Source organism: Urocitellus parryii, chromosome 8, assembly GCF_045843805.1.
Source record: "Urocitellus parryii isolate mUroPar1 chromosome 8, mUroPar1.hap1, whole genome shotgun sequence".
Classification (NCBI taxonomy): Eukaryota; Metazoa; Chordata; class Mammalia; order Rodentia; family Sciuridae; genus Urocitellus; species Urocitellus parryii.
Genome location: NC_135538.1, coordinates 3,129,663 through 3,139,934, shown reverse-complemented (window position 1 = coordinate 3,139,934; position 10,272 = coordinate 3,129,663). Strand labels below are relative to the sequence as shown.

At 46.4% G+C, this 10,272-nt stretch overlaps 1 non-coding gene across 1 annotated transcript; it reads left to right on the top strand.

The window, feature by feature from the left end:
- The first annotated feature begins 3,011 nt into the window (after positions 1-3,011).
- LOC113185893 (U6 spliceosomal RNA) lies at positions 3,012-3,114 on the top strand. Its single transcript, XR_003301181.1, has one exon. It is a non-coding gene; the product is annotated as a U6 spliceosomal RNA (small nuclear RNA).
- The last annotated feature ends 7,158 nt before the right edge of the window (positions 3,115-10,272 follow it).

The window sequence follows — 10,272 nt, the reverse complement described above, 5'->3', positions numbered from 1 at the left end:
GTCCAGGCTTCTTTTCCAGGATGAGAAGAACCTAGTGTGGACTGTGAGCACACACCATCCTACAGCATCTACTAGAGCAAGCAGTTAAGTAGAACTTCCTATATCAATCTTTCAAAACAGATCCTTTGAGGAAAGGTCACTTCTGGAAGACAAAAGATCAGCAGCCTTGGCTTTTCAACATTTTTTCCTCTATGTGACTTGACAGAGAGACAAAGAAATTATCCCGCCTCTATCAGGTGGGAAGTGGCAAGAAGAGGCCTTTGAGAGGAGAGGGCATGCCTTCCACTATACCTGGTGGCATTCATTTCCTGGGTTCAGAATGGGTTCGCTGAGGGTGCCTGTACTCTCCTCACACTGCAGCCATGGATGGAGGCCATGTCTCCCTCCTGCTGCTTTCACCCTTGTGTTCCATGCAGAGCAAGGAACATTTCAGCAGTGACTCCATCGGGACTCCGCTCTGTCCAGTGGTGTACGCCAGGGTGCATTCCGAGAGCCAAGAACCTCCTGAACTCAAACAGTGGTCTCTGCACCTGACGCCAGGTCTCCAGTCCCACTTCCGTGCCCTGCTGGTGTCGTGAAAGTCTACTTTCCCCTTCTCCCTCCAGCACTCCAATTCTGGTAGATATTTTCATTGGAAATTTCTAGAATTGCACCCAGGAGTCTTGTTGTCCTGGTGCATTATCCTGTCCTATGCCTAGATGTTCAGAACCACCCCAGGTAAGGAATTTTGAACCTTCAAATAATCTGCCATCACTGCTAGCAGTAATAAATAAATGTATTCTGAAAATTATAATTTCATGTATATATATATATATATATATATATATATATATATGCACACATGTACACACACACATAGTTAACATAACCCTCTAGTACAGTAAACATACTAAAAAGTCAAGGGTATTCTACTAACTGGAAATGGCCATAAGAAGTCTTGATTTTACTCTCTCTCTCTCTCTCTCTCTCTCTCTCTCTTTTCCTTGTACTGTGGATTGGATCCAGGGACACTTTAGCCCTGAACTTCGTCCCCAGCCCTTGGCACTTTTTATTTTGAGACAGGGTCTAACTAAATGGCCCAGGTTGGCCTCAAGCTTACAACCCTTCTGCTCTGGCCTCCTGAGTTGCTGGGGCCATGGGACTCCCTGCTTATTTCAAGACCTCCATCTGCTGTGCCTTGGAACCTCAGGTTGAAGGACACACAAGCATTAAGGTGTAACTTTGATCAAGCTGGGTCCGAGAAGTCTGGGGCCTTTGCTCAAGCCACCATCTGGCCTGACAGCAAGAAGCCTGCTGCAAGCTCCAGGTTAAGGTGGCTCCTGGGGAGTTACAGAGGGAAAGCTCAGAGGGACAAACATCGGTTCACTCTGGGTAGACTTTATGTCCACTCCGTCCCAAAGGCCCTGAGGAAGCCTCTGGCCCTGAAGTGAGCATTGTGATCTGAGAACTTTTGCTTTAATGCATGTAGACTGGCCCAGCCTTACTAGGCTTCTCAACATGAGTCACACAAGAATGCATTTGAGTACAATGCAGAGCATACAGGTGTTTCGCAGCAATTAGGCCATCGTTACCATCGGCTGGAGCTGCTGATCCATCCATAGCATGAAGCACCACTGAGGGCACTGAGAAATGACAAATCACATTCGATGCATTTGATGAAAGAGTTAGGCAACCTTACCATCTGAATTCTGGATGGTTCTCCGCCTTGATTAAAAAAATGATATTGAACCATTAAAACCAAGGTAATCTTGATTTTTATCTGATAATCCTAAACAATTGACAAATTAGTCATGATATAATCACCTTAATTTAAATATTAACATTTCCTCTAAGACATTTTTCTGGTCTCTGGAGTAGCATTGTGTATTTGGGAAGCTGGTCAGGTTGGAGGGTGGTAGAGAGGACTGGAGATTCCTGGGATCTTAGAATACTCCAAATTACCAGTTGTGGTCTACACTTTCTGTAAAGAGAATGGGGATGAATGTACTAAAGCAAATTTAGAAGTTAATATGGCATGGGACCTGCTAGGTGAATTACAATAGTGTCTCAAAATCTGAAGGAGACCTGGTTCATTTTCCTTTACAGTGGCAATGTGTCTCTGTTGATTGCATTTCAGGGCCTTGTCTCCAATGTCTGAAGACTAGCCAGTAGACTCTCTGACCCACTGTCAGATCCGACTACCCTGCGGAGAGACCTGGTTGCAGAGGTTTCAATGTATCAATATGGAATCCCTCTTTTTTGGCAAGAAGTTCCCTATTTTTTTACTGGCACCAAACTTTGTACTGTAGTAAGATATGTATCACTTAGAATCTATCCACGTACCATGGTCGGTGGCACTAATTTCTGTGGCACTGAGCACTCTGACAAGGTTGTGCAACCAGCCAGACCCAAGCTTCTCTCGGTCCCATGAACACTAACTCCCCATCACCACCAGCACCGACTTTGAGGATCAGGAGCAGAAAGACAACCAGAGGGACAAGATGGGGCCACGGCAGAAGCAGGAAATGAAGGGAGTTCTCCAAACTCAGAGGGTGATTTCATGAAGAGGAAGACAGCCCATGGAAGCTGGTCCTGGATAAAGGTGAGAGCTAACTACACCGTCTGGTCTGGAGGTGAGATGTAGAGTGGTGGACATAGAATCCAACCGCAGGGCTCTGGGGAAGAATGGCAGGCGGCAGCCAGGGTCCTGCTGGCCTGTACTTACCCTGTTATTGTTATTATTATTTTTTAGCACTTTTGAAACATTTAAGTAAAACAAAAACACAAGAATTGTGAGATCTATGGGGCACCACGTGATATTTTGATACACGTATGCATGTACAACATTTAAATGAAGGCTAACCTATGTATTCCCTCAAACAGTTTTTATTTCTTTATAGTAAAAACACTCACATCACCACGAAACACAGGTAAAGTCTGATTTTAAAAATCTGATTTATACAAATTTAATATGAAATTTCGGAAGAGAGAGAGAGCAATATACAAAGGAGGTCAATACACTCATTAAGCTATTGCCGGGAAGGCATGTGTACTGAAACTGGAATAGTACAGAGGAGATGAGCACGCTCCCTGCACAAGGAAGATATGCAAATTCATGAAGTGTTAAAAAAAGAAAGATATTGCCATGAATACTGAAGATGACTGCTTACATTTAGAACTCGATTCTGTGTATGAGAGCTTATCAGACTTTCTAATAACAGAGGTTTCCATCACGTCTATATTTTACTGGTCACGGCGTAAAGCATGACCATGAACATGACCAGAGCCTTCAGAAACCATCCCAGCCAGCCACCAGGATAGGGCTTGGAGCCTGTCTTTACTGGATTCCATACCACACCCCGTCACAGTGAGTTCTGCCGGGTTCCCACCCAGCCCACTCCACTCAGCCATTAAGTATGAACTAACCCCCAGCAAGTCCCAGAGCTGTGACGGGACCCAGAAAGCAGTCACCAAGCACAGCAACTCCAAAGGAGACGGGACGTGTGGAATGCGAGCTTTCCAACAGGCACACTGGACTGGAGAAGGGAAGGGTGCCCACATCAGAGGTGAGCACGGTGGAGCCCACCTGTGAGTCTGCACCCTCGAGGGACATTGCAGGGACCTTGACGTGCTCAAGTTGACAAGACTGCACACTTCTCCAAAAGTAGGAAAGCCTCGTCTTCCTATAGTTTAATTTTCTTTTACATCATGGCAGGTGTATGGCTACTAGCCACTGGAGCTTCTCTGTTGGATTTGGAAAGGCAAGGGTTAAAGCCAGGTTTGTCCTGGGCTGGGGACAGGGGCTGGGCCAGGCAGGGACCCTGAACCCTTTCCTCAACCCCACAATTTGGTCCTCTCCCTCACTTTAAAAGACTCAGTTTATGTGTGTGTGTTTTAAAGTTCTCCTGTTTTATATATTATTAGTTTCATCTGTGAATTCTCTCTTCACAGTTTCCTTTTTTGTTTTCTAATTTTTATTATGTGAATTGGCTTCTTTATTTCCACTTTGTCTTCCTCAGTACTGAAGACATTTCCATCTATACATATTCCTCTGAGTTGTGCTTGTAGGAATACCACAGGTTTTAGGATACTTTTTTTTTTTGAAGTCTTTTTAGTTGTAGATGACACAATACCTTTATTTTATTCATTTTTATGTGGTGCTGAGGATTGAGCCTGTGCCTCATCCGTGAGAGGAGCTCTCTACCACTGAGCTCCAGCCTCAGGCACCAGCCCCTCCACTTTTATCTCACTGGGTGATTCTTTTTTTTTTTTTTAATGCAAGTGTTTTTATTGGGGGTGGGGGGTGGGTACCAGGGATTGAACTCAGGGGCACTCACCACTGAGCCACATTCCCGGCTTTATTTTGTATTTTGTTTAGAGACAGGGTCTCACTGAGTTGCTTAGTGCCTTGGTGTTGCTGAGGCTGGCTTTGAACTTGAGATCCTCGTGCCTCAGCCTCCTGAGCTGCTGGGATTACAGGCACGCATTACTGCGCCCAGCTTGAAATGCATGTGTTCTCATTAGCAAAAGCCATGTCAGGAAGAGATGGAGGGGTCTCCTTCCTCCAGCAGAGTCGGGAGGATGCAGGGCATAGTGCCAGCCTCTGTTCAGCCCTAGCGGAGGCCTCATGGCAGGAGTGTGTGCGAGAGAGAGAGAGAGAGAGAGAGAGAGAGAGAGAGAGAGAGAGAGAGAGATCACGTGGGGAGACAGGAAGCCAGAGCTTGCTGGGTGATTGCAATTACAGTTTCCATATAGAGCACATCCGCTTTGATCCATGGGTTACGTAGAAGTATTTCTAGGTAGATTAGAAGATTTTCAGACACATTATTATTATTATTATTATTAGGATTATTTAAAAGAATGTGGCCTGTAAAACTGCTAATTTTAATATTTTTTTTAAAAGTGTTCTTGTTGTGCCCACATATGATCAAACTTTATAATGGTCTGCAGGGAAGGAGAGGGAGCTGCTCAGACCCACACAGAAGCCCCTGGTTCTGTTCCAGGGACACATTGCTGGGTTTGGATCTTGCTTTTGCCTCCTTACTGTTGTATCTCCCTGGACAAAACACAGTATTTTTCTGAGCCTCATCATCCATCTTGAGAAGGGAAGCGAGAGGAATATTCACCTCTTCCAGTTGCCATGAGAATTATTTAAGATTATGTGTATGCAAAAGTGCTGAGATGTAGCACTCAGCTGGTGGAAATATTACCAAAAAAAAAAAAAAAAAAAAAAAGTGGAAAGAAGAACTTTGGTCTCTGCAGTTGGAACAGACCTGGTTTTGAGTCCTAGATCCACTCATCCCAGCTGCCCTGGGGCCAGTCATTTCACGGTTCTGAGTTTTCCCAGGATGGACAGTGGGGATGACGTAGGAGAAACTGTGGGGATTCAGTGGGGCCCATGGTGGAGTCGGCCCCCTGCACTGGGCCTGCTGTTTTTATGAGAACCACCCAAAGGGACAACATAGCTAGAGAGCTTGAAGCCTAACTCCTCATTCCCAGGGCCACCATGTCAAAGGACAGTGAGCTCAACACCTAGGAAGGACTCCAGCAGGTCCACGTGCTGCCTTGGCATTGCCCGTCAACAGGAGCAGAGGCAGGACTCGGGCTGGGCGTCTTCGAAGGCTCAGCACCAGCTTCCCACACTGACGTCCAGGTAGGACCGCCTCGTGGGGACATCAAGGAAGCCAGGACAAGTGTGGGCTTCTCTGAGCCTTCTCTCCCTGTCCAAGCTTGACCTCGGCCTCCTTGCTGAGCCCTGGCCCTGTTTATCCAGCACCCACAACTGTGGGGTCCAACTGCAGCCAGGACCTTTGCTTCCAAGACAAAGGATCCTGTAGTCAAGCTTAAATCTTCAGAATAAGCATCTTAGATGAAAAAGGAAGGTGAAGGTCTCAGGATATTTTGATACAAGTACATAGTGGTTTTATCTAGTCCTCAACTTGCCCTAAAAATCTGGCTAAATTTGTGATAGAAATTTATTATTCTGCAAACAAGAAAATCTTACATTTTTTTCCAAGCCTGATATTTAAATATCTGCTTTGTTTCCTTGTTTTGGAATTGGAACACAGACTAAGCAAGAAGGCCAGATCATAAAACTCCATATTTTATTCCTGGAAAAGTCAGTAAGATTGGACTATGTGACGGCAGGACGTCAGCATTGTTTACTGATGCATGGATCAATAAATAAGGGTTTATTTTCATTATATAAGAGTATAGTATATTATTATCTCAGTATATTATAGGTATGAAAAAATAAACATAAGTCTTCCAAATAACAAATTCCAATTTCTTACAGATTTGTGTTCCATATTTAGTTGGAAAAAGATCATTTTAGGGCCAAGGTTGTGGCTCAGTGGTAGAGCACTTGCCTGGCACACGTGAGGCACTGGGTTCCATCCTCAGTACCACATAAAAATAAAAAAATAAAATAAAGGCATTCTGACCCTCTACCACTACAAAAAAAATTTTGAAAATATTACTTTAAATCAGATGTACAATGTTCTCAAGTTTTTTGTATATGGAACCCCCCAGAAGGGATTTGCCCACTCTTCCTAGGGCACCTCAATCGGGCAATTAGAAAAGCCCAGAGGTGCTGCTGGACAGGGATTAGAGGCCACCGAGTGCGACCTGTTACCCCAGGCTGAAATCATCATTCATCCATTTGGCAAACCACTGGGTGTCTGCTGCGTACCAGGCGAAGTGCGAGGCCATGGGCACCTGAGCGGGGCAGACAGACAGAACGCTGCTCTTGTGAGGCTTTTATTCCAGAGTGGGAATCAAAAGCAATGAATTACAGAATAAGTGAAATCATCAGGTGACAGAGTGAAGCCGTGGGCAGGTGAGCCGAGGCGTCCCTGGGAAGCTGAGGTGTGAGCCCAGGCTGTCAGAAGGACCTCAGGGAGCACCCAGGTCCCTGTGCATGGAACAGGCAAGCAGGGAGGGGGGCAGCAGACCACAGGTCAGGGCCAGCGCAGGCCCTGAATGTGGGTCATTCCTAATGAAGTGGGGAACTGTGGGTGGGCTCACATGACCTGATCACCCTCAGGTCATGCGTATTTTTGTCAGCAAGTGCACTGGAAGGTCATGGTGCCCCAGGACTGACCGTCCACCCCGTAGCCCCTCCCCACATGTCAGGATGAGCCTGGAACCCTGGGAGTGAATAGAATTAAAGATCTTCACAGGGGTGGAAGGACTCGGGGACCCTGCGGGGTTTCCTCCAGTAGTACAGACACTCTCTTATTCCCAAGAAATCAGACTGTTCTGATAACTTTCAAAGAAAAAATACAAAGTCTTGTTTGAATGACCTATTTTCCTCTTTCCTGTGATGTTTAATTTCATGTGTCCACTTGGCCAGGCCATGGTGCCCAGTCGTTTGGTCAAATGTCAGTCTAGATGTTACTGTGAAGGTTTTTCTTTTTCTTTTTTTTTTTTTTAGATGAATGAAGAACGTCTAGATTGGTCAGCTTCAAATAAAGCCAATGACTCTCCATAATATGGGTTGGCCTCATCTAATCAGTTGAAAGCCTCAAGAGTAAAAACTGAGGTTTCCTTAGGAGGAGGAAAAGCTAGAGCACCATCTCTTCCCAGGAGCACCAGCTGTCCTGCCTGGACTGCAGATTTTAGACTTACCAGGTCAATGGCATTAGCCAATTCATTAAAATCTCTGTGTGTGTAAATGGGTGTGTGTGTGTGTGTGTGTGTGTGTGTGCGTGTATGTATGTCTTCGTATACATGTGTTTATGTATATGCATGCATGTATATATTTGTTGATACGTAAGGGTATAAAAGTGCATTCACATGTGTCTGTGTATGAACATATGGACCAACATGGGTGTTTGTGTGTGTATCTCCCCTTTGGCTTGGTTTCCTAGGAGAGCCATGGATGACCGGCTTTCTTGTGATTTTAGCCATTATCAAGCTACCACCTTTGTATTCAGATCTTTTTCTCCTGTATTCTAGGGGGGAAAAAAATCTTTATCTTTTTAGAAGCTCTAGCCCTTTGGGGTTTCTTTTTAAAATTTAAACTAGGAGTGGAAAAGCTCAAATCCTCATTATTATTTCACTTGTATTCGAAATAAAGTTATAAAAGCTTGTCTCCCTCTGCTCAGCCTGCCCATGGAAGTCTCCTGGGTGCTGTGGGGACCCTGGTCCCAGTCAGGGCCAGCTGCAGCAGGAATCTCAAACCCTCACCAGGCCAGATCCCAGCCCTCCTCCACCCACGCTCAGCCTCCCCTCCTTCTGCTCTCTTTGTACTAACAGGTTTTGTACATTAGCTCTTACCAAAAAAGAAAAAAAAAGCCCTTTGAATGATAAATTAGCATGCGCATTCTTTCCTATGTGTGGTGGAAATTCTATCCTAGCAACAGGCACCTAATCCTCCGTCACCCAGCAAGGATCTCTGGAAATCAGTCAATATGTCCGGACTCTTCCAGGTCCTTCCTGTGAAGGAATGCCCGATTAGTGGAAGAGGAGTGGGTGTCTAGGGGAAACTGAGTTTCCCTGGGGACGTTCTGAGAATGTGTGATGCGGGATCCAAGTCTCAGCACGTAGCCTGTGGGGGGCTTAGGGCCCACCTGCCTGTTGGGTCAGGGTGGTCCTCTCGGTTCATCTCCAGAGCAACCCCAGGTCGGGTGCACAGAGCTCCTCTGCACTGTGAAGTGACCGGGGAAGGCGGGGGTGCCTTAGCTCTGTTTAAGGAATAGCTTGATTTCACCTGCTCCTGACTCAGTGTTTCAATGCTGCAATAGCCTCGGATGCTGCAGGGAAAACATCGGGCCTCTGAGCTCAGCCAGAGAAGTGGAAGAACCGTCTCCCAGCCTTCCAGCAAGTCTGGGAAAGGCGATCAGACTGGAAACTCTTTGGAAAGGGAGCTGGATTCTAACACAGCTCTCGCCCTCTACCCCAGGGGCTGGGACCTGCCTCTCCCTCCCGACCTCAGCAGATGCTTTCCACTAAAGAAGCCTGGGCTCCCACAGCGGGCAGCGACGGGAGTGCCTGGAAGTCCTTGGCAGTCTCCTTCAGGTCAAAGGCTCTTCTTCACAGTCCAGAAAAAGATGGATGGTGAAGTCGGACGTGACATAGCTGACGGTCAAGTGCTGTTGACCTGTGGAAAGGGTATTTTTACATGGTTCAGCTTCATGCATATTTATACCCTCTGGGTTTTTTTTTTCCTCTTAGGACACAGAGCCACAGATGTCTGGGGTCCCATGTAGAGATGCAGAGAGAAAATTTGGCAAGTGGCACTTCTGGAACAGTCTCCATCTCCTGGTTACCATGGAAGCTGCTGGGTGGTTGCTGTTGAGTACTACTGGGTCCCACTATGGGTGCTGCTGAGGACTGCTGGGCCCTCTGTTGGTGCTGCTGAGGACCACTGGGTACCCACAGTGGGTGCTCTGACATACCCCTGGAGACCACGGTGAGTACCCTTGGGTCCTGTGAGGTACACCAGTGGGGCCAAGATGGGAAAAGAACCCCATGAATCTGGACTTGGTCTTTCCTCTTAAGGAGTACAACATCTAATTGGGGAAATATTAACAAACTTCATCATGAAATATCCTGTTGGAAGCTTTGGAAGTAATGTAGCAAAAACATTTAAGGCCAAATGTAATATTTTGCATGTTCTAAGATTTAAGTGAGTTGCTGCCAAAAGAGCAAAAATGATCAGCACTCCACGGAGAGGCCCAGGGGAGGCCACGCTCTCCCTGTCCCAGAGGGCAAACTTATAGTTATGATTTGAGGTACTGCCTCTGGAGAGAGGCACCTCTCAAGTGCACCAAGAAAAAATAATGGAGCACTGTTGACACATTGACCTTGAACTCAGGTCATGATCTGCAGACTACTTTCAGGTAAAGACAAGGAAATCTTGTTGGATTTCTGCCACTGTGTAGCACAGATACACAAAAATGCTTCCTTTCCCGATGCTTACTACTTTCTGCCCAAACACACCCATCTCCTCCCACATGTGTTAGGTGAGCGGCTCGAGGCAAGTGCTTCTTGGCACTCATACTTGGCACTGCTGTGGAGCCTGCGGCCCTGGAGCCCAGCTGGCTTTGGAAAGGCACGTGCAGCACACTGGGTTCGAAGGCACAGAGGCCTTTCACACCAGCACGGGGGAGGCTCGGACCTTCCTTTAGCATCATGGTGCCATATTCTGGGCGCTGCAGGCCCACCGTGTCCATCATGCCCACGGGACAGGAAGTGGAGTCCGTGATTAAGTCAGATTTCCAGATGATGAACTGAGACATTTGCTCTACAAAAAGGAATTTTAAAAGCCAGTTTTCCTAATCTGTAGTT